This window comes from Pungitius pungitius, chromosome 2 (genome assembly GCF_949316345.1).
Source record: "Pungitius pungitius chromosome 2, fPunPun2.1, whole genome shotgun sequence".
In the NCBI taxonomy this organism is placed as follows: Eukaryota; Metazoa; Chordata; class Actinopteri; order Perciformes; family Gasterosteidae; genus Pungitius; species Pungitius pungitius.
In genome coordinates, this window is record NC_084901.1 from 21,512,899 (window position 1) to 21,532,087 (window position 19,189).

Sequence of the window (19,189 nt, forward strand, 5' to 3'; positions counted from 1 at the left end):
CCCCCACTTGTCCTGTTACCCTTTAAGTAGACCCTCCAATGTCCCACTCCACTCTGAGGCGTCCTACTGGACGATGCATGCAACTGAGGTTTACCTTCCCTCAGCCGTCTGAGGTGTTACTGTCATTTCCCGCCATGCGAGAAGGTCAAATTCTCCACGGATTTACTGTGCATTACAATAGATTAGGATCTCCTTTCATCCTTTTCTCACCACGCCATGCTACCTTGAGGGAACAGATGGAACATAATTAAGGAGAATCACGGATTTCCCAGGGGTTCTTTGTACGCTTAGACATCTCGTGTGCCTGGTTATGTTCATTACATTGTATGCATGTGTGTCTGGTTCGACAGAGACTTGTTTGACTATTATGACTCAAGAAAAAAATTCCCCTATAGAAAAAAATCTGGTGTCATTTTCTCTTTTAGTGTACCGTTATTTGTGAGCTGGATGTGCTCTTGTCTCCTTCAAAGCTTATGCTGCCTGCTTGGTCAGGTCTCTTTTGTAAAGGATGTTTTCCAACCTTTAATTTTTATTATTAAAAGCACACTTCTATTTCTATAATGTCTTCTCCAGATCACATCCACGACCAGAGCCGCGAACTTTGAACTGTACATTGGCCCTTCATGAAGACAATATTATATGCAATGTAATGTAAAAACAAACTCCTAGAGAAGATGAAACCACTCACAACCGAAAGAGAAACAAGGGTTCATAAATCATTTTATGATAAAACATTTTGTATTTTTGCTTTCATTTACAATGCTATGGCTTTACCAACCAGGTAAATGAAAGTAAATGAGATATAGTAGAGATAACAATACATGGACAAACTACTACACACATGTAGCTTCAACCCTTGGAGTTAATATTCTTTTCCCCTTAAACACCTAATACAATAAACAACAATGTAACTTTGCAACACTAGACTTCAGACAAATGGATACATATTCAGAATAGGAAACTGAAACTCCTGCAGAATTGTGAGATATTTCAGACATTGACACTGCAAACTGTGTTATCAGCAGCATTTTCTTTTTTACGTACTTTAACAGAGCAGCCGTATCATGTATGAACACTGATCGTATGATGGTTGATGTGAACCTGTAAAACTGTGAGAACAGTGTTGAGATAAAATCCTTCCGTGTTGAAAATCACGAGCCCATTCTACTGAGCGAGACCACATTCTGTTTAACAAGCTTCCTCCTTCCTGCAGACCGCGTTAACGGACCAAACGTCTCCAAACCCTTTGGCTGCAGAAAAAGAGACGGAGACACGATGAAGATGACGTCAACCCCCAGGAGCTGGGCCTTTATTTTCTTCTTTTTTTTATCAGCTTCCTGTTTACCTTCTTCTGTGTCTGCTTCTGTCAAGCAAGAGTGTTGGGAACCACCTAGCACTCAGTTCACTGGGAGAGGCAGGGCCCAGCGGTGAATGTCAACAGCAGGACCTGTTGAAACCACATCCCCTCGCCAGGCCTTTTAAGGACAGACTCCCATCTATGAGCGAAAGCAGAGGGTTGGAGGGGAGGGGGGAGGGGGGGGGGAAACAGAAATAGGCTAATGATTAAATGGCGGAAGAATGACAGGACAAAGGTACCAGTAAGATAAAAAGGGGGGGGGGGAAACGACGACAGGGAACCCCCTCCCCCTCCTCCCGCCGCGGTTTGCGTCACTGTCGGGAAGGCAGCCAGACCCAGACAGCCTCTCCCCCTCAAACCCTCCTCAGCCCCCCTCCACTCGCTGTAAAACGTGAACAACTAAGCAAGAAGCTTCTTTGAATAACAATTGAAACTTTCAGATTTGAAAGAAGTGTTTTCACTTTCTGTGTGGAAAGATAGATGGAAAGTTTGATATTTTCGCACATTATTGCCTCATTTAGTATTTACATTTTCTTTGTAGTTCTTGGTAATGATCTCAAGAGGTTTCCATGGTGATTATAAACAAGGCTGTGAAAAAGCGGAAGTGGAGTGAAACAGCACTTCATGATGTGACGTCTAGATAACGGCAATCACTAGATGTGAAATACATTGGGTTACTAAGACAACAGAGTCCTTTCTTTAACCATTTAGTGTGTGGGTGAAAACTGCTGAAAACAGTAGTACAGTGATCTCGTCACCCTACGGCCCTTCCCCTCCTTCACCCATTGGCCATGTATGGGTGTGTTAAAAAAGGGATCAGCAGAAAATGATTGGATAAAGATGTCGTACCACTCTGTCGTCACATGAGCTCACTCATCAGGTTCTAAAAAGGGGCAAATTACGTGTGCTTCTATATTTGGTGTTAACATAAACACTACGGGTTCTCAATGATTCTCTTGATGCAGAGCTGGTGGTACAAACGTTTCATTCATCTGCTTTCCCTCCTCCTCCACCCCTCGCGACGGAAAAGACCAATTTTAAAGTCAATGGCGGTGCGAAGGTTCAAGGAAAGTTAACCAGCCCGAACACGCTGAGGTGATGTTAATAAATCGTCACTTCTATTGTACTGCTCTGTTCATTCATATGGCTTTGGATTCTAATCAAAACCGTGTTCTCTGCGTGAGTTTACATTATAAATATGTCACGCAAGGCACTTTTAGCAAAAATACATTTATATTAACAAAAAACAAACTTTAATTTCATACTGCAACATATTTCATAAAAAGGTGGACCACAGGCTTGTTGGCACTCTTAATATTTCTCATTACAATGATTATTATTTAAGTTAAGTTTGTTATCCTTTAGGGAGAGGCAAGGGGGATGGGGCACCCGTAACTCTTTTATTTCTTTCCATTGATGACCTCACCTCTACAATATGGTCTTTTCTCGGCCTCAACCATAACCTCAACATTTTCCCACTGTGTCATGGTTCTCAGATTCATGTGCTTCTATTTTAGGGATAATTTCCATCGGTATACCGGAAGGCAGACATCTATATTTGTGTCATTTTAATATGGAAAGGGAAAAAGACTTAGTTGGCCGAATAGAGGGTCAGCCTAAAGGGGTCTGATGCTAGAGCACCAGGATTAGCTGCTACTAAGATGCTGAAGTTACACCAGGGGCACATCTTGGATTGAAGTCGCCGGCTGTCACTGCCACGGTGTCAGGCATTTGGGGCTCATATACCTGACACGCTGTAAATGCAGGTGTCCCAAAAAGGATTCAAAAGGTTTAATTAAAGCCACGAAGGATTCATTTAACGAGACGACCCGCGTGGCTCTCTGTGAAGCCAGTCCAGGGTTCCAGAGGTCCTGCTCCACATGACCCCCTGCCAGGGGAAATGGCCTTCATCAGATGCTAGCCAGCAGCCAAAACCAGAGCTGCGCCAGTCCCAATCACGTTTCGATACATAAACGGTGCCGTGTTGTTGTTTCCAGCACAGGTAGGGACGTTTCACATCACAAACACACACATTTACTCATATCCTTTGCTTGGGGGCGACTCCCTCATTTCAGAGGAAGTGGCCACACCCGCTCCCTGAAGGCAACACCTACATGTATTTTTCTGCTTAAGGAAAGTTACAAAGTAATAAATCTCTTCAGCGCAGAGAGTAAAAACAGAACGAGGAGAGCTAAAATGAACTCTGCGTGTGTGGGTTGTAGGAGTCATGTGGTTTGAACTACTTGACCTTTCACCGACTGTATGTTTAGTTTTTGCATCTATGTTTTATTTCTTTCACACATGAGCCAAAGTTCATTCAAAATCAATTTGTGCAGTTAATCAGCTGATCAAGTGGTTTATGATCATGTATTCAAGCGTTACTCATATACTACTTAGAGGTAAAGGGCTCTTCCTCTTTGCTTTGGTTTAGCGGTTTCATGCCACAGATAAATGCTCTGAATGGGTTTCCAGGGTTTACAGCCAATCAACGATGTCCAACAGACAGTGATGTGCACAGAATGCAACATTTAGATACGTGGTGTCACTCTGTGACCTTTATTATTAATAATTCTGAACCCGGAAAGCCTCATGCTTTGCAGCATGGAAATTGATTACGAAACACAACCTTTTACAAAACGTTATAAATATCTGTTTTTATTATTGTTCATGTTTGAGTAGGTTGACAAGATTAATGAGAATTGGAGACCAAAGCTTGACAGTGTTGCCCTTGTAGCTCTAAAATCTTTCTTAGAAAAACCTGTTTTTGTCCTCTGAACCTTTATTCCCATGTTAGTGACTACAGAATATAAAATGAAAAAGTAATGAAAAAGCAATCAAATATATATTTTAAACAATTGTCTAATTGTTGATTTAAAGAACTTTCAAGACAAGAATTAACAATTTGCTCTTAAAAGTCTCAGTCCCACTAAAAGTGAGCCTCATCAAAGATACAGATTAAAGACAACAAAGAAAAAAAAAAACTGTGAATATCAAAGCAACTTTCATCCTTTATCGCTTGGATCCATCGAGCTTTGATCCCCTGGCGGGACCTCTGTTCTTTCAGCATTGTCAGACTATAATTAGTTCAACAGAAAACACATCTCAGATTAAACAATCATTGGTAAAGAATGTGCATTTAATTCCACTCAAACAAAGGGCAAATGCAGCTGTCAGCCACATAGCTGCACTTCTGCCCTGCGGTTGACTCGGCAAGATTTAAAGCACAAAAAGTGAGCAAGATGCAGTGCAGTGGGGAGAGAGGAAATCTGTTGTGCATTAGTGACCATTTTATTTGGGGTAGAGGCAAAAGCTAATTTTAGAACGAGACTTGTTGGAAGAAAAACATCAACAACTGCACATTTTACAAAAACAAAAACAGGTGAGGTGACGTAACACCTTTCTGAAACCGTTTAAATACTATTGTGGGCAAGTAGTTCTGGCTTCATTTTGATACTGTCTGTACTCAGAAGTTTTCTCCTTACTTATAACAAAAGAAGAACAAACAACAACAGTTAAAGTGCAAGAGTTAAATGACAAATCTGAAAAAGTGACTAAAATAGCACGTAGAGCAAAGAAAAAGAGGTGGGCCAGAGAATAATCTCTGTGGAAATATAACAGCATCTCCAAAAGCCGTCTTTGGGCCTCAGAGCGTAAAGGAGTTGTCTTATTTCTTTCAGTAGGCAAACTCAGTGACGTAGGAAGAGGAGGAGAGGAAGGCAGGGAACGAGGGGTGTACCAGACAGAAGCAAACGGGGAAAGAGAGAGAGAGAGAGGGTTGGTCTATGCTTCTCTGCTCCAGCTAGCCTTCTTTCTTTGGCTGTGCTCACGCCCCAGCTGCTGCTGGTTCAAAGTACGGTCACTGGCAGCGAACCAGCGAGTGGGCTGCGAAAAACACCCACACAGCCACTTCACACACAGAGGGAAGCAAAAAGAGACAGAATGTCTTTGGAACAAACAAAAAGTACCAGACTCAAGCCGTGTCACATAACCACCGGTGCTTCTAACTTGCTTTTGCATTGCATTTCCTTATTAAAATGGAAAGTCCACGTGTGCATGTATGTCTGTACACATGCACGTCTGGGTCTGCATGCATTACATGCATTATTTGTATAGCTGGGTGGAGCTCGCTCTCCATCGCTCGCTCACAGTATCCAACGTTAACGCCATCAAACATCATGCCGGGTGCAGCACGCTGTCTAGCGATGTTCGTGTGAGCTTTTGCACCCAAATGGTGGCTGTACTTTGGCATTGCTAAGGGGACTCAGTCATGTCATAGCAGGAGTAATTGCTCAGATCCCAAGGGAGCCGAGTGTCGAGAGAGAAGCTGTTTCCATGAACCATTCCTCAAGAAAGCAGCCAGTAGCAACACCGCAGGCTAAGCAAAACAGACCTTGCAAGAGGCACTGCACTGGTATGTTCAATGGGAGGAGTGCCAGCGATAATGTTTATTCAGCCAGTTAAATAGCAAGCTCGGCAGTTCTGCAGAAATACCTGTTAGTTCTTTTGGCATCAAAAGGGTTGAATATGCAACAAATCCAATGTATTCAATGTGAAAAAAATGGCCTTGTCACGTACACAAGTGAATGAGTTGACAGCCAATGGAAGCACCCACACAAAAACATACACACGGTGAGACACATGGTGTGGTTAATAAGAGAGGGAAGCATTGAGTTATGCAGCCCTCAGTAGTCTTGTTTAAGTAAATGCACTTAAGTTAATTCAGTTAGGCAATGGTGGGCTGCAGCATTGGAGTCACTTGGCATGTGTTACATTAGACCTCATCCCAAAAGCGTTAGCAATAAGAGAATAAATGTCCATGTCCTTTTAATGATGATATTTTCTCTTCTGCCAGATGCAAAGGTACTAAATATGCAACACCAGAATGTTGTTACTACTAGTATTGTGGGATGTGGATACTGTGCATCGGTCCTTATGCTATTGTTTGTGTGTGGGTATTCACCCACACACCTTGTGACACAGTCACTGCACTTGAACAGAGAGATATTCAGCAACCATCTTGAACCTTTACCTGATGTGTCGGGTCGCATACACACACACACACACACACACACACACAGAACATTTCCTTTTAAGGCCTGACTTGTTCTTGGAAAAAAAAACCTGACTGCGCCAGTGCTGAACGGCTATTGTTTGAACTCACCTGACGTGTCTAGCTGATATACTGTTGATTTTTGTTTTTGGAATTGAGGTGCGGTGCAGGCCGGTGCTAGTTTTGGGGGCGCGGCTATCGCCGATCTAAACTCATGAGTAAATCAGCCAAAAAGACAGCTGGTATTGGAGCTATACGAGGCGGGAGAGTTCTGTTTCCCGTGGCAACCATTTCTGGTGTGATCAGAGTAATAGGTAACTTCAAGGGAAACGAGGGTGGTCCTGTAAATTACGTCCAGTCAATTCACTCCTGGGTGTTGAAAATAAGCAAATTGCTGTTGCTTGTTGATGATGAATTTATTATCTGCCCAAGTTCATGTTGATGCTTACCATACATATTTTACTATAATTAAAATGAATCATATTTTCTTTGTCAAAAATGTATCTGCTCTCCACCATTATTGAGTTGAGGATGTGGTCACATCTGAGGCGCTAATGTTGGCGCAAAGCACCAACATCTGCTTTTATATTCTGGTTTATTTAAGTAATAATAAACATTTTGGCCAAAAAAGAACGTTTCTTCTATGCAGATCTCAGTGATATAATAGTATTACATCACTGAGATCTGCATAGAAGAAACGTTCTTTTTTCTTTTTAGCAGGAAACAATAAGTGAGCCCTGCCCTCTCACTTCCTGGAACAGGCTAAATTATTGATAGCATTACAGAGTCTGCCAGCCACTGTACACCCACTGAGATTACTCAGATGCGTGATGGTCACAATACCAGGAACAGTGCAAAACGTATCAACTATTACCAAGGACATTTAATTCATTCATCCATCACCAACAGCACAGAGCTGAGGAATTAATGTATTATCTGGTGTAAAACAAAATAATATAAAAGAAAAAGGAAATTGAAATGAGTTCAACCTTCACAAAACCTAAACTGTTCCAATTATGTTTTTTTGTTCTGCCCTCAAATGTAATGAAAAGAAAATGTTTGCACCAGCATTTCATTATTTCAGTGTGTGCGCGGTTCCCAGCCAGGCCCCAGGGTGCTGAGCAGGTACAGTGAGCAATTTTCCCGCTAAAAAGATTAGTAGCACCATGCTGTCAAGTGCAAGTGTGAGTTTATGTGGCTGTGTGTACACACTCAAAAAAAGGATATTGGCTGGTTGTTACATTTACTAATGTGTAACATGTAGAATGAACGATATTCATTAATGTTTTCAATGTGAACGTGATTCAGTCATGTAGGATTGGCATGAACTTCAAAAACGTAACGTTTATTAGATCCATTCATGTTGCGATTAACTGAGACAATCGAGTAGCCAGGCATGACCGCGAAAACCAAGGCGAGGGCAGTCTTCGTCAGAACCAGATTAAGAAGATACACCGTTGGCCGCACATGGAAAAGGTAAGCAGAAATCCATCACCATCCTTCTAAATGTAAAACAATTATACGTGCATTAATGTCTTCATATCTTAGCTCGTTGTTCTGTTTATGCTATTTTTTATGTAGTGTTATTTTTTACTACATTTAAAAAGGGTAAAGTCCCCATGCGCATGGCTAGCAATGTCGTGTTAGCTTATATAACGTTACGTCACTCCTTTTTGCAACCTACCAATGTGAACGGTGAACAGTGAGCTATTGTTAATGACGAGGTAACGTTTTAGCAATATATTATAAGGTGTTCACGACTAGCTAACGTTGACTTAATGACGTTAGCATACTCCTTGTAGGGTTACATTAGCGCGCTAACGTTACTGCTGAATTTGAATGACAATAAATGACTAAGCACACGTTTCATTTACTAAGAGTAATACTACCGTCATTATATATATATATATATATATATATATATATATATATATATATATATATATATATATATATATATATATATATATATATATATATAATGACGGTAGCTAACGTTAGTTTGGAACATGGCCAATAGCTGCGCGCGGCAAATATAGCAGGCCGTTTTACCGACTCTCATAGATAGATAGATAGCAATGAGTCGGCGGACCATCGGCGGTTCTACAGAGGCAGTAGAAGCGACAGTATGACGTAATCGCAAACACGTTAGCGGCGCACCGCCAGCGGCAACCGCTTCGTTTCCCGGACGGCCAGCCGCCGTTCCGCCGCAGTTAAACCGAAGGCGGCTTCTCCGCGGCCCGCCGGAGGCGAACGCTATTTTGGAGCGATCTGTATATATATTTATACATATAAAAATGTATAGCATGCAGTTTATCTAGAATAATGATTGATCAAACCAGACAAATTTCCATTTCCATTTTAATTCCACATTTCAAAGTACAGTACTGTCATTGGGGTACTGTCAATGGGCTGGCTCCGCTCTGGCCACCCGGCCCCCGCACACTGGTCTGATGCGTCACAACAACCGGGAGTTTTTCGCGCGTCACTGACTTAGGAGGCCTTAACCCCCATGAATATTAATTGATTGTTCTATCTGACTTTATTGCAGCAATTTCTGACTGCAAAAGTGTCCTGTGTCTGCTATCCCCCAAAGTGTGTCTTGGATCAACCTCACTGACTACACCATCCCACTACAAGTCTCCTGGAATTCAAGAGAATCACAACAATCAATTTGCAGTCAAAGTTCTTCTCCCAGCTGGATCTGTACTCTGAAAACCTGATCCAGGTGTATGCCAAGAAAAGTGGAGTTCAAGGGAGAAAGATCAAGAGCATCATGGTACCCATAACCCAGGTATGATGACAATGGAAAAGTTAAAGAGAGGCTATTCTACTCGTAGAACTTTTGTATTTTGTTTACTTACTTGTTGCCTTTATTGGTCGTCTGCACTTGTTGCTAACACTCCTGGATCCCAAGGGTTCACATACTAATTTACACACTGATATTGCATGGTTACTCATTGTGATTAATAAGATGGTTGGTTTAGATGGTGTTCCTAATGTTATTTTATCTGCATACTTAGACTGCCAGCATTGACGTCAGACGAGAATGCGTCCTCAAAGGTCTATATGTTTACTTGAACGAAGATCCAGAGAAGCTGGTGAAGGAATACACGGTATGTTCATTTACCTTTATCTTTACTTGGGTAAGATCAAATACGATTAAGTTGGCCCAACTTAACTTCTTAGTGTTGTTTTCAACTATTTGAATATATATTTGAATATAGAATATTCTTTGAAAGCCCTAATGTGAATGAAGTTATTGATAGCTGTTTATACAGTAAAATAGTGCAATAAAAATGGCATGTAATGCACATAAGTGAAAAATGATTGCTTTTGTTAACTGTTTTGTCACAGAATATTGAAAGCAGTCAAACAGCTATGGCGGAGACAGTCTTTGCAATCCATGTGATTCGAAAAGAAGGAGCGGAGCCCAGTGATGACCCAGATGAAGTCGGAGTCATTCTGGAGGGGGTGGAAGTGCTGAGCGAGTTGGGAAATGTACCCTTTGCAGTGTCAATGTTGCTTGCGCTTGTGTATGCTCTCAACTTGAGCTACCCTCCAGAGCTCAAGTATACTTTTGAAGTTCTGCAGAAAATAATAATGGAACTAGACCCAAACAAACTATCCATAAAAGGACAAGCTCTCAAAATAAAGCTATCCCGTTAGACACATTATGATGGCTAAAGCAGATTAGACACTTCTGTGTGTGTTTATTATTTTCTGTATTCCTGCGTGTTCACCAGTGCATTAAGTAAGTAATCATAAGTCTTTAAGATGAATGTTGTGAATGTAAGAGGATAAGAGGGATGTTTGTACAAAGACAAAGTCTTCAGAGTTCAGGTCAAGACTGCACTAATAACCACTGTTAGCACTTTCAAAAATGTATTTTAATTGTGTATGTGTCATAGAAAGTTGAGAAAAGGTTTTGATATGTATGTTTATAAGAGAAGCTGCTCATTAAAACATTATTCAGTGCCTACTTTGAGAAATACAGTTGTATTGCAACATCTCTCATTTGTCTTGTTTCCAGCCAACACAGTTGTATATTTTGTTAAAACTTAGTTTCAGTTGTGGTTCAGGGTAAATGTTAACACTAACATTTTTAGTATTACTATAGCGAAATCATGGAAAGTATTTCAACATAATTTAACTGCTTTCTTTAAGCAATAAGCAATTAAGTTGGTTCACTATAATATACTCGAGTCGGATCAACGTAATTTATTAGAGTTAGTCCAACCTATTTTTCTTGGGCAGGATTAAATTGAATAATTTGGGTTGGTCTAACTTCATTGACTAGCCTACATTTTACTAATGTGGCATTAGTCAAACCAACCGTATTCATTTGAGTTTGACACAACCCAAGAAAATGCGTTGAACCAACCATAATAAATTAAGTTGATCCTACTCAAATACATCAAGTCGTATCAACATAATTTCTTTATGCTCAAAGAATCAATAAAATAGTGTGCAAATCATTTCCATGATTTTATTAAGTTCGTTGAAAGCGTTGTTTTTTTGAGTGCAATACGCTTTTGTTGAGGGTTTGAAATGACACAGGAAGGAGCGGTTTCAGTTGCACTGCCCGAGCCTTTAGGCAGAGATGACTTCCTGTCCTCAGGGTGATAGGATCCCTGGGGGAAGGGTAGCTACACCCGCCAGGGGTTGGCAGGCATAGAAACCTGCATCCACTTTTTTGTCACCCCTCCGTGAGGTGCTCACCCAGGAGGGATGTGGTTTGGGGCTGTGACACACTTCGAAAGGGAGGATGACCGAGTGGTGAAATGAAATAAAAGACGTGGTCGAGATGAACATTTATACCAATGAGCTGTTTTCTCTGTAAGGAGACTACTTATCCTTCTGTTTAATAATGTCTTTACGGTTGATTTGTGAGTGTAAGGGATAACGAGTCATGAAGCATATTTTGCTGGTTACAGTGAAAGTCATTTCCAATCAGGTTTCAGTGCAGGTCACTGTCCGGTACCTGGTACATGTGTGCGCTTGAATGCGTTTGACTGCACAAGGACATTCCTGTGTGCTACCCCAACCCTGACAGGACATTCAAGCTCTGCCTAAATAGACAGTCTCCAGCCTCTAAACCCTTATTAACTCCTACCAGCGAGCGGATTAAGGCCCGGGATGCAGACAGCTAACAACCCTGTATGTGTCTGGTACAAGCTGCTCATCCATTCACAATGCTTTATGACTGGTTAAACTCACAGCCTCCTTCCACTGCCCCCCACGGAGGGACATTTGCAAAACAAGTGCTTAGATGGAGGGGACAGAAGTGGAAGGAGTGAGGGGAATCTGGGATGTATTTCAAAGCGGATGGGGAAGGAGGAGGGGAGTCTCAGTGCTGTGGTGTTTTGAAAGCGTTTGTTTGGAGAATCAGTAACGCAAAAACACATGGCTGCTACATTTGTGCCTGACAAAGATGGATTCCATCCCTCTTCAACCGCTTACCCGGGGTCGGATCGCAGGGGGCAACAGCTCCAGCAGGGGACCCCAAACTTCCCTTTCCCGGGCCACATCTACCAGCTCTGACTGGGGGATCCCAAGACGTTCCCAGGCCAGTGCTGAGATATAATCTCTCCACCTGGTCCTGGGTCTCCCCCGGGGGCCTCTTCACAATTTGACACGATGACACACACACACAGTCCCACACGGTGAAAACAATCCCAGCCTCCCGCTGTCTGTAAATGATCAAATGTCCTATAGTTTGGGTAAACCGCCTGACTGGCTAATGGCTGCAGAATGTATTATCAAAGTTATTTATGAGTCTTTTTTCCAGATGAGAAGCAATGAGGCGATATGTTCTGTATTTTTTTCACGTGCATAGAGCCACGTGCTTGTCCAAATGGGGCCCAGTGTTATTGGTATAACCTTTCCTTTCACACTTGTCCTTGTGAGACCATATAAACGTCAGTGTGACTTTCAAGTTCGCAACTATTTTGTGACAGATTTCATAGTGGGACTATGTTGCACAACCGTGTGCTGCCATTCCAGTTAGAAGTTGCAGAATGAATGCATGCGGTAAGTCGTATTGTTTTCAACTTGAACCTATGAATAAAAAAATAAATAGAACCTTTGAGGTAAGTTTGTCTGAAGAGAGTGGTGTATTTTCTAGCCAGTCGGTCTGTTTTTACTCCATTCCAAAGACAGACATGATCTGATACAGATTTTTACCATCAAACACAGCTAACTACATGTTTGACAAAGATTCCCTTTCCCTCTCACTGTGGGCCAACTGGAGCACACAGATCCGAGCCTGGCAGCTCATGAAACCAATAATGAGTCCAACGCACAGCAGAAGAGGCTCCTACTGTACACAATGCCTCCTTCACCTACATTCCGTGACCTCATGTACTCATTAATCCAATGAACTGTCGGATTAACCTTCTAAGGTGTACAGTGTTATTCACACAACATTTTCACTGTTTTGCCAGGGAGATTTGAAGCAAGTGCAGTTTGTACCCGTTGTTCTCATTTACTGTTGACATTGTGTGGAATAAATCTCAGTGTTTATCCGATGAGCAATGCACACAAGACAAGAATTCGACTGTAGAACAACACACTCATCTGCTTTCATGACGTTGTAACGCTAGAACTTAAACACATAATTACACAGTCATAAATGAACCACACATACCTCTGGTGTGCCTGTCTTACTAACAACAGTTTGATTGGGAGATAATGTTTGCCTCTTTAACATGAGAGGTTGTGAACTTGCCACCAGTTTGCTGAAGTTACATAATGTCCCCAGACAGGTGTAAAAACAAATGGCCGTTGAATAGTGTCCGTTGGAGAGCGTCAACACAGCCGCAGCGAGGGCGGTTCCAGCCAGTCGAGACCAGTGCAGCTTCAGGTGAAGTGTTTCGGAGTTGCAGATTACAATCAAAGTTTGGGTGTGTGCATAATAAAGTCAACACACATAGTGTGGCAGAAAAATATGCTCTACCTGACACCACAAACTTTTTACACCTGATCCAGAATGCAATGCATCGGTCTCTACATGACACAGGAAGATATTGATATTTACAGTCAACAGCCATCTTCAAAAATGTGGATAAATAACGTAAAACTACTTATACACTATGTCAGCTATTGAAAGAAATGGATCATTCTGTCATTTTCTTTTAAATTATGAAAACAAAAAGGCAGATTTTCATCCAAAATATTTTAATTGTGCAGATCTCCATCGCTGAAGCAAGAACAACAGTTTTAAATGTTTGTATTTGCATTTTGCAAAACAGTTCAGCAAGCGCTTTGTATTACATGCAAATGAATGTCTTTTTGCATTGTAAGATTTATTTTTGAAATTCATTTCATTAAAATACGTGCAAGTTGTGAGCCAAAAAGAGGTTGATGTTATCCTAGTAGCAAAATGAAAGGGCTACCTCGAGGCTCATAAACCTTTCTATAATAATCAAGCCTTTTCATATTGGGGCTTTACTGTTTAATAGTAGTGTTATACAGGATATGAAGGGTGTTTTTTTTATTATTGAGTGCCAACAGCTTTAGTGCCTGACAAATTATGCCCTTTACACTTTCCCAGTGGTTGTCCTAGTGCATAGGAGGTTAAACAAAGTTATACAGCAGAGAAATACGGTTTCCTAAATTGGGCCCTTGGGGATTCAATTCTGTGAAACGATAGTAAATGAGAGATTTTTTACTCGGGAGGCCATTTTTGATCTGTGAACTTTGTTTTGGGTTCATGGTTATGGTCAAGTGGTTAATGCCCACAGGTTAGAAAGTGACATGCATTGCTGTTAAATAACTGTGATGGTATACAGGAAACATTAATTGTATGCAAGTACAGATATATACTAATACAAATATATTCTAGTTAAAAAATCAGGCATTCACTGAACGATTCACATCTCATGTAACTGTCTTATTCTTATAAAAGGGCTCTTCCTTCTGCCCGGGGGGACAAACGGGATGAAACCATATGCCTGGACATTTCACTTTTAATTCTCAATACAAAAACTTAAATTAAAAACCACCCGTAACAACAATCATGTGAGATGACATAATATTGTAAATTTGACAGGTCATGTGTTTTCCATGTATTTTTAACAGCAGGTGTTATTGTAAATGTCCTCACATTCGCTTCCAACAGCCTGTTCATGAATGTCAAAGCAGTAATACAGGAAGTAAAAGGATTCCTTTGAGATTTGTTAAAAAGTACAAAATGGTAACAGAGTGATTGTTTTGAAAAAGCCTCAGCAACACCGCCCAATGATACACATACTCAACCTGTTGTTCCGTCGCAGCACACGCTGTGACTACAAGAATAACTCCTCTTGCTTTTATACCCCGGCATTATGCAGAAGTGGAACGCGTGACAGTGAGGCGACATCTCTACATTTTCCCATCACGCCCCTCTGCGATGTACAACGCTGAAACACTTGGGTAAGTTTTCTGAAACCACAAGCTTCCTCTATCTGTGACAGCAACCAAGAGCAGAGGCCAACAGACCCGGACCGAGGCCCAACCTTTTGGGCGGCTCTGCTTCCTGTGATGAAAATACCGAAATCTGTAAGGAGGCCCGAGTGTTCCCTTTTGAGCTGAATGACGACATACATTGAAAGAAATCAGCACTGAAGCAACCTTCAGCCACGTCAATAACCTTTTGAAATGGATCGTGGGGCAAAATCTTTCAATCTAATAATGTATTTAAAGTTGCATATACTTTATTGGGCAATGCCTCATCGTACCACGGTTCATGTTTTTTATTGACAAAGTCAATGTTTTCATGTTGCATGCAAACTTTTCAAAACCAACTCATTTAAGGTCCTACTTAACTGTGAATAAACCAAAAGTGAAATACAATATGAATTTAAAGTCCTGCACATGAACCTTGACAACACCTTTATAAACAGCTCAGTGGTCTATCAATCCAAACAAACCGAGCCTTGCCCAGAATCCCATTTGCTTACAGTACCTGGAAGTGTGTGTGTGTGAGATGTTTGACAGTGTGGTATGTGTCACATGACTTCCAAAGCAGACAATTAAAATGAAACTGAATCCATGGGGTGATCCAGTTCTAATTTACCGCATACACACTCATTTCAGGTAAAAGGCTTAGCCTCACACTCTTTACAGCTTAAACTAAAATTGTTTCCTTCAAGCCGTTTGGCACAGTCAAACTCAAAGCAGGGGCCTTTCGTCTGCCAAGGAGAGGAGTCTTGTGGGAACACTAAAAGCCCACAAAAATTAAAAGAGATTGGGCGAGATTACCGTAACAAAAAAGCAGCTTTTTATGCCAGCTGTAAAACCACCATAAGGCAGAGTTTGTTTGTGAGCGAGTTAAAGCGCTCCTGGCAGATGGGGGTACTTTGTTGTGATGACTTCGGCCAAGTTGTTACATAAGATGTAACATTATTGATCGGTTTAAAGAGGCCACATTCACTATAGAATTCCATTTTTTTCACATCCTATACTTCTCTCTGCAGCCTTTGTTGTCCTTGAACTCCATGCCGCCTTCTTGCAGACGGTGGTCAACGCATGTTTAATGGTTAGCTTGACCCTGAAAGGACTGTAAGAGAAAATGCAGCAGATCCAGTATTTTGGCCGATTACATGCATGTCACAGCTCCCTGTAACACCACATTTATGGAATTAAAAAAGCCTACAGTGTCCTTTGCAAAACTCGACTCAGGATGCATGGGTTTGCCAGCAACACTTTGCTTCGCATTCATCGGTTCCACACATTCGTATCCAGGACATTTATGACACGTTTTATGCTGTGTTGCCCACAACTTCTTTGGTTGGTCCCAAAGGAATCTGTCTTTTATACATGCAGGCACATGTTGTCAGTGAATGAACCAGATGTATTCTGCTCCAATATACTTTGTAAAAAGATTACATAGGCAGGCAATAGGATCTAAACCTCCCATGCAAACCTCTAAACCCTTGATGCAACACCACCACAAAAGGCACAGGTAGTGCACATAGTAGTAGTGAGCCCTCTAGATCTAGAGGCCTTTGTGTCCAGCACAATAATTAGAAAGTTGTTATATCCATTCAGTCTTGCAAGATCATTCATCCGAGGCCCTGCCCTGGCATTTGTGTGACTAGGCATAACCAGCAGGACCTTTCACGACCTCAGTTGAGATCCAACTCTTTGGTTTAGCTTTCTTTCCAATGCAAGAGGATTAGAAGTTATACATGTCATTGTTACAGACACTTTATGGATCCTCACTTGACCTCCCTTCAGAGCTATGAGTGAGGTATCTTGTACCAGTGAGCCCCCTAGAGGCCGACATTTGAGATGCACCCTGTGTCAAGCCCAGAGGGGGTTTCTGTCCGACACAACCAAAATGCCTTGAGCTCTCAAATGTGACACATAGAACAAGAAGCTAGACACACTAACTGCATTCCTCTCAGAATTGAGCACGTATGTGCACGCATGTGTGATGAGTGTCAAATCTAATAGCATCCGTTTCCTTAGTACACTGTAAGATGTTATCCTGCAAAACCTTTTCTTGTCCACAAAGTTTTATTGATCTCACATGCGGCATCTTTTTTCTGTCTTTGATGTGCTGCTGACAATCAAGTATTTTTGGTTGACAGCAGCACATGATATTGGTTGTTGCTTATTATTTTTTGCAAGTACCTGCAGAAAATAAGTGGTTTATTAAAAATGTAATTATACTTTACTAAATATGCAATAAACTAATCAATTTTTCTAACAGACCACGGCAACACACTTTTTTAATCCCTCATTTTTTTCCGTGCTGCTTTACAGCTGCACAGAACTCCAACTCCTGACTGCGATATGAAATATTACCCAATGACATCTTTATGCTTCAGTTTTTCCCCAAATCACGTGCACTTTTCTTTTTGCTCATAGCTGTTAAACCTGCTGAATGGTAAAATCAGCATGAACCCGCCCGTGTCACACCGTCTCCCCTTCGCCGACTGGCAAACCGCCCAGACAGCTGCTGCTTGCGTGCCACCACTGTTTGGGTAGATTTGAATCTGGACTCGGAGAACTCAGATGATTCACCAGTGAGTGTGTGTGTGTGTGTGTGTGTGACTGCTGTAATCTGAGAGCTTTCTCACTGAATTCTGTCCGTCTGCTCTCTCTACCTCATTCTCACTTCTCAGTGGAACTGATTCTAATAAAATCCGGGGGGGGAGGGGGGGGGGGGGTGACCACTGTATGAAAGATTGCATCAGTGTTAATACAATGTGGAATTGAACCCGTTTGTTAAATAAAGGGAGAGATTGACAGAAATCCTGGATCATTTGCTTTTTCTCTGAAGTCACCAGCACTGGCTTTGCTGCACTGACACATGTTCAAGAGAGACAGCAAGAGACTGGTGCTAAATAGGAGCCCTTAACAAAGGATGCAATGGACATTTTTAAACTCGTTTCTACAGCCTCTTTAGCATTAAAGTTCACATACAATGATGGCAATTTACACAGAGGAACGCCATGTATACTGTTCCCTTGGGGTGGCGTATTGCTTTTACTGGCAGCTCACAGTGGATGTTCGGCTTTTCATAGAGCTGGGGCTCTGTGATCATGGTGCAATTAGCGCAGCGTCCTTACTTTCCATCAAGGCTCGGGTGGTTAAGGTCAAGTTGGCAACAGTGCAGACCCAGAGTGAAAGAAAAAATATTAGCAACCTTGAGACTGTACTCAAACACAACATGGCAAACCAAACAAGTGCAAAGTACACACAGCTGACGGCACACACAGGTTGGCTATTATGTGCTCTTAGCAATGCCTTCTCCCATTATTTGGCATGTTGTCAATGCAGTCTGCAATTTGTGAGTGACACATTCATAGAGAATGCTGCTACCATCTAATTGAAGCTAATAAATGAATTTATGAATTTAAAATTGCCTTTTCCCAAAATAAACTTCTCTTCCATTTTTTTCCAACTGAAAATCTTTTAAGTCCTGTCATTGATGTCAGATTCAGAAAAGCAAATCGTTAGTTCTGTCTGTGAGTGCGTGAAGACTGACGCGTGTGTACGAGTGTGTACGAGTGTGTGTGTGTGTGTGTTGGTGGTTTTCAGACTGTTCCTTTTTTAAAAACAACCAAGGACAGCTTGTTCTGAGAATGAGTGCTTTCACTTTGAAAGCAAACCTCAGAAAAGGTCGATGAGGAATGTGCGGGCAACATGTTTATTGTGAGTGAAGCAGAGGTACACACCTTCCATGATGAGTCTCAAGGTGATCTAAGACAACCACAATGTGGCCACCATGTATAGCCACTGCTTTTACAATATTGAACTGCTTTTGCAGTCCTGCAAAAATGTGTGCAGAACCAAAACAGCAGCACAGAAACTCATACCACGTGGGTGGTAACAAAAAAAAAGAAACATGGACTGTCTAAATGGGGGTTTGTCAGTTGGCTTTGTAAATATAGACTGGTTAATTTCACAACATTTCATCCCCGCAGCTCATTCCCGTGTACGTCTCTAATCTGCAGTGTCACCACAAGGGTGGTAAGCACAATGCGCTTCATCCTAACGGTTTGTAGAAGATTAGGGATGCAAGGGAACAAAGGCTGTTGTTTTGGCTGACTGGCAAGGCCTTTCATGGGTTTAGCGGTGGCTGCTCAGTACTTTCTGTTCGGGCTGTGGGATCTGTGTGCAGCGACAGCTCTGCCTCACTGCTAGGTGACGTAGAGACACGCATCGCGCCGCACGGCCCTACTGCCACGGATCTGCTGAGCCTAAATATCTTCCCTCGAGAGCAATTGTGTCGGATGGCCGTCTGCTGAGAGCTTTTGTCTCCATCACTGATCCACATTTGACCTGCA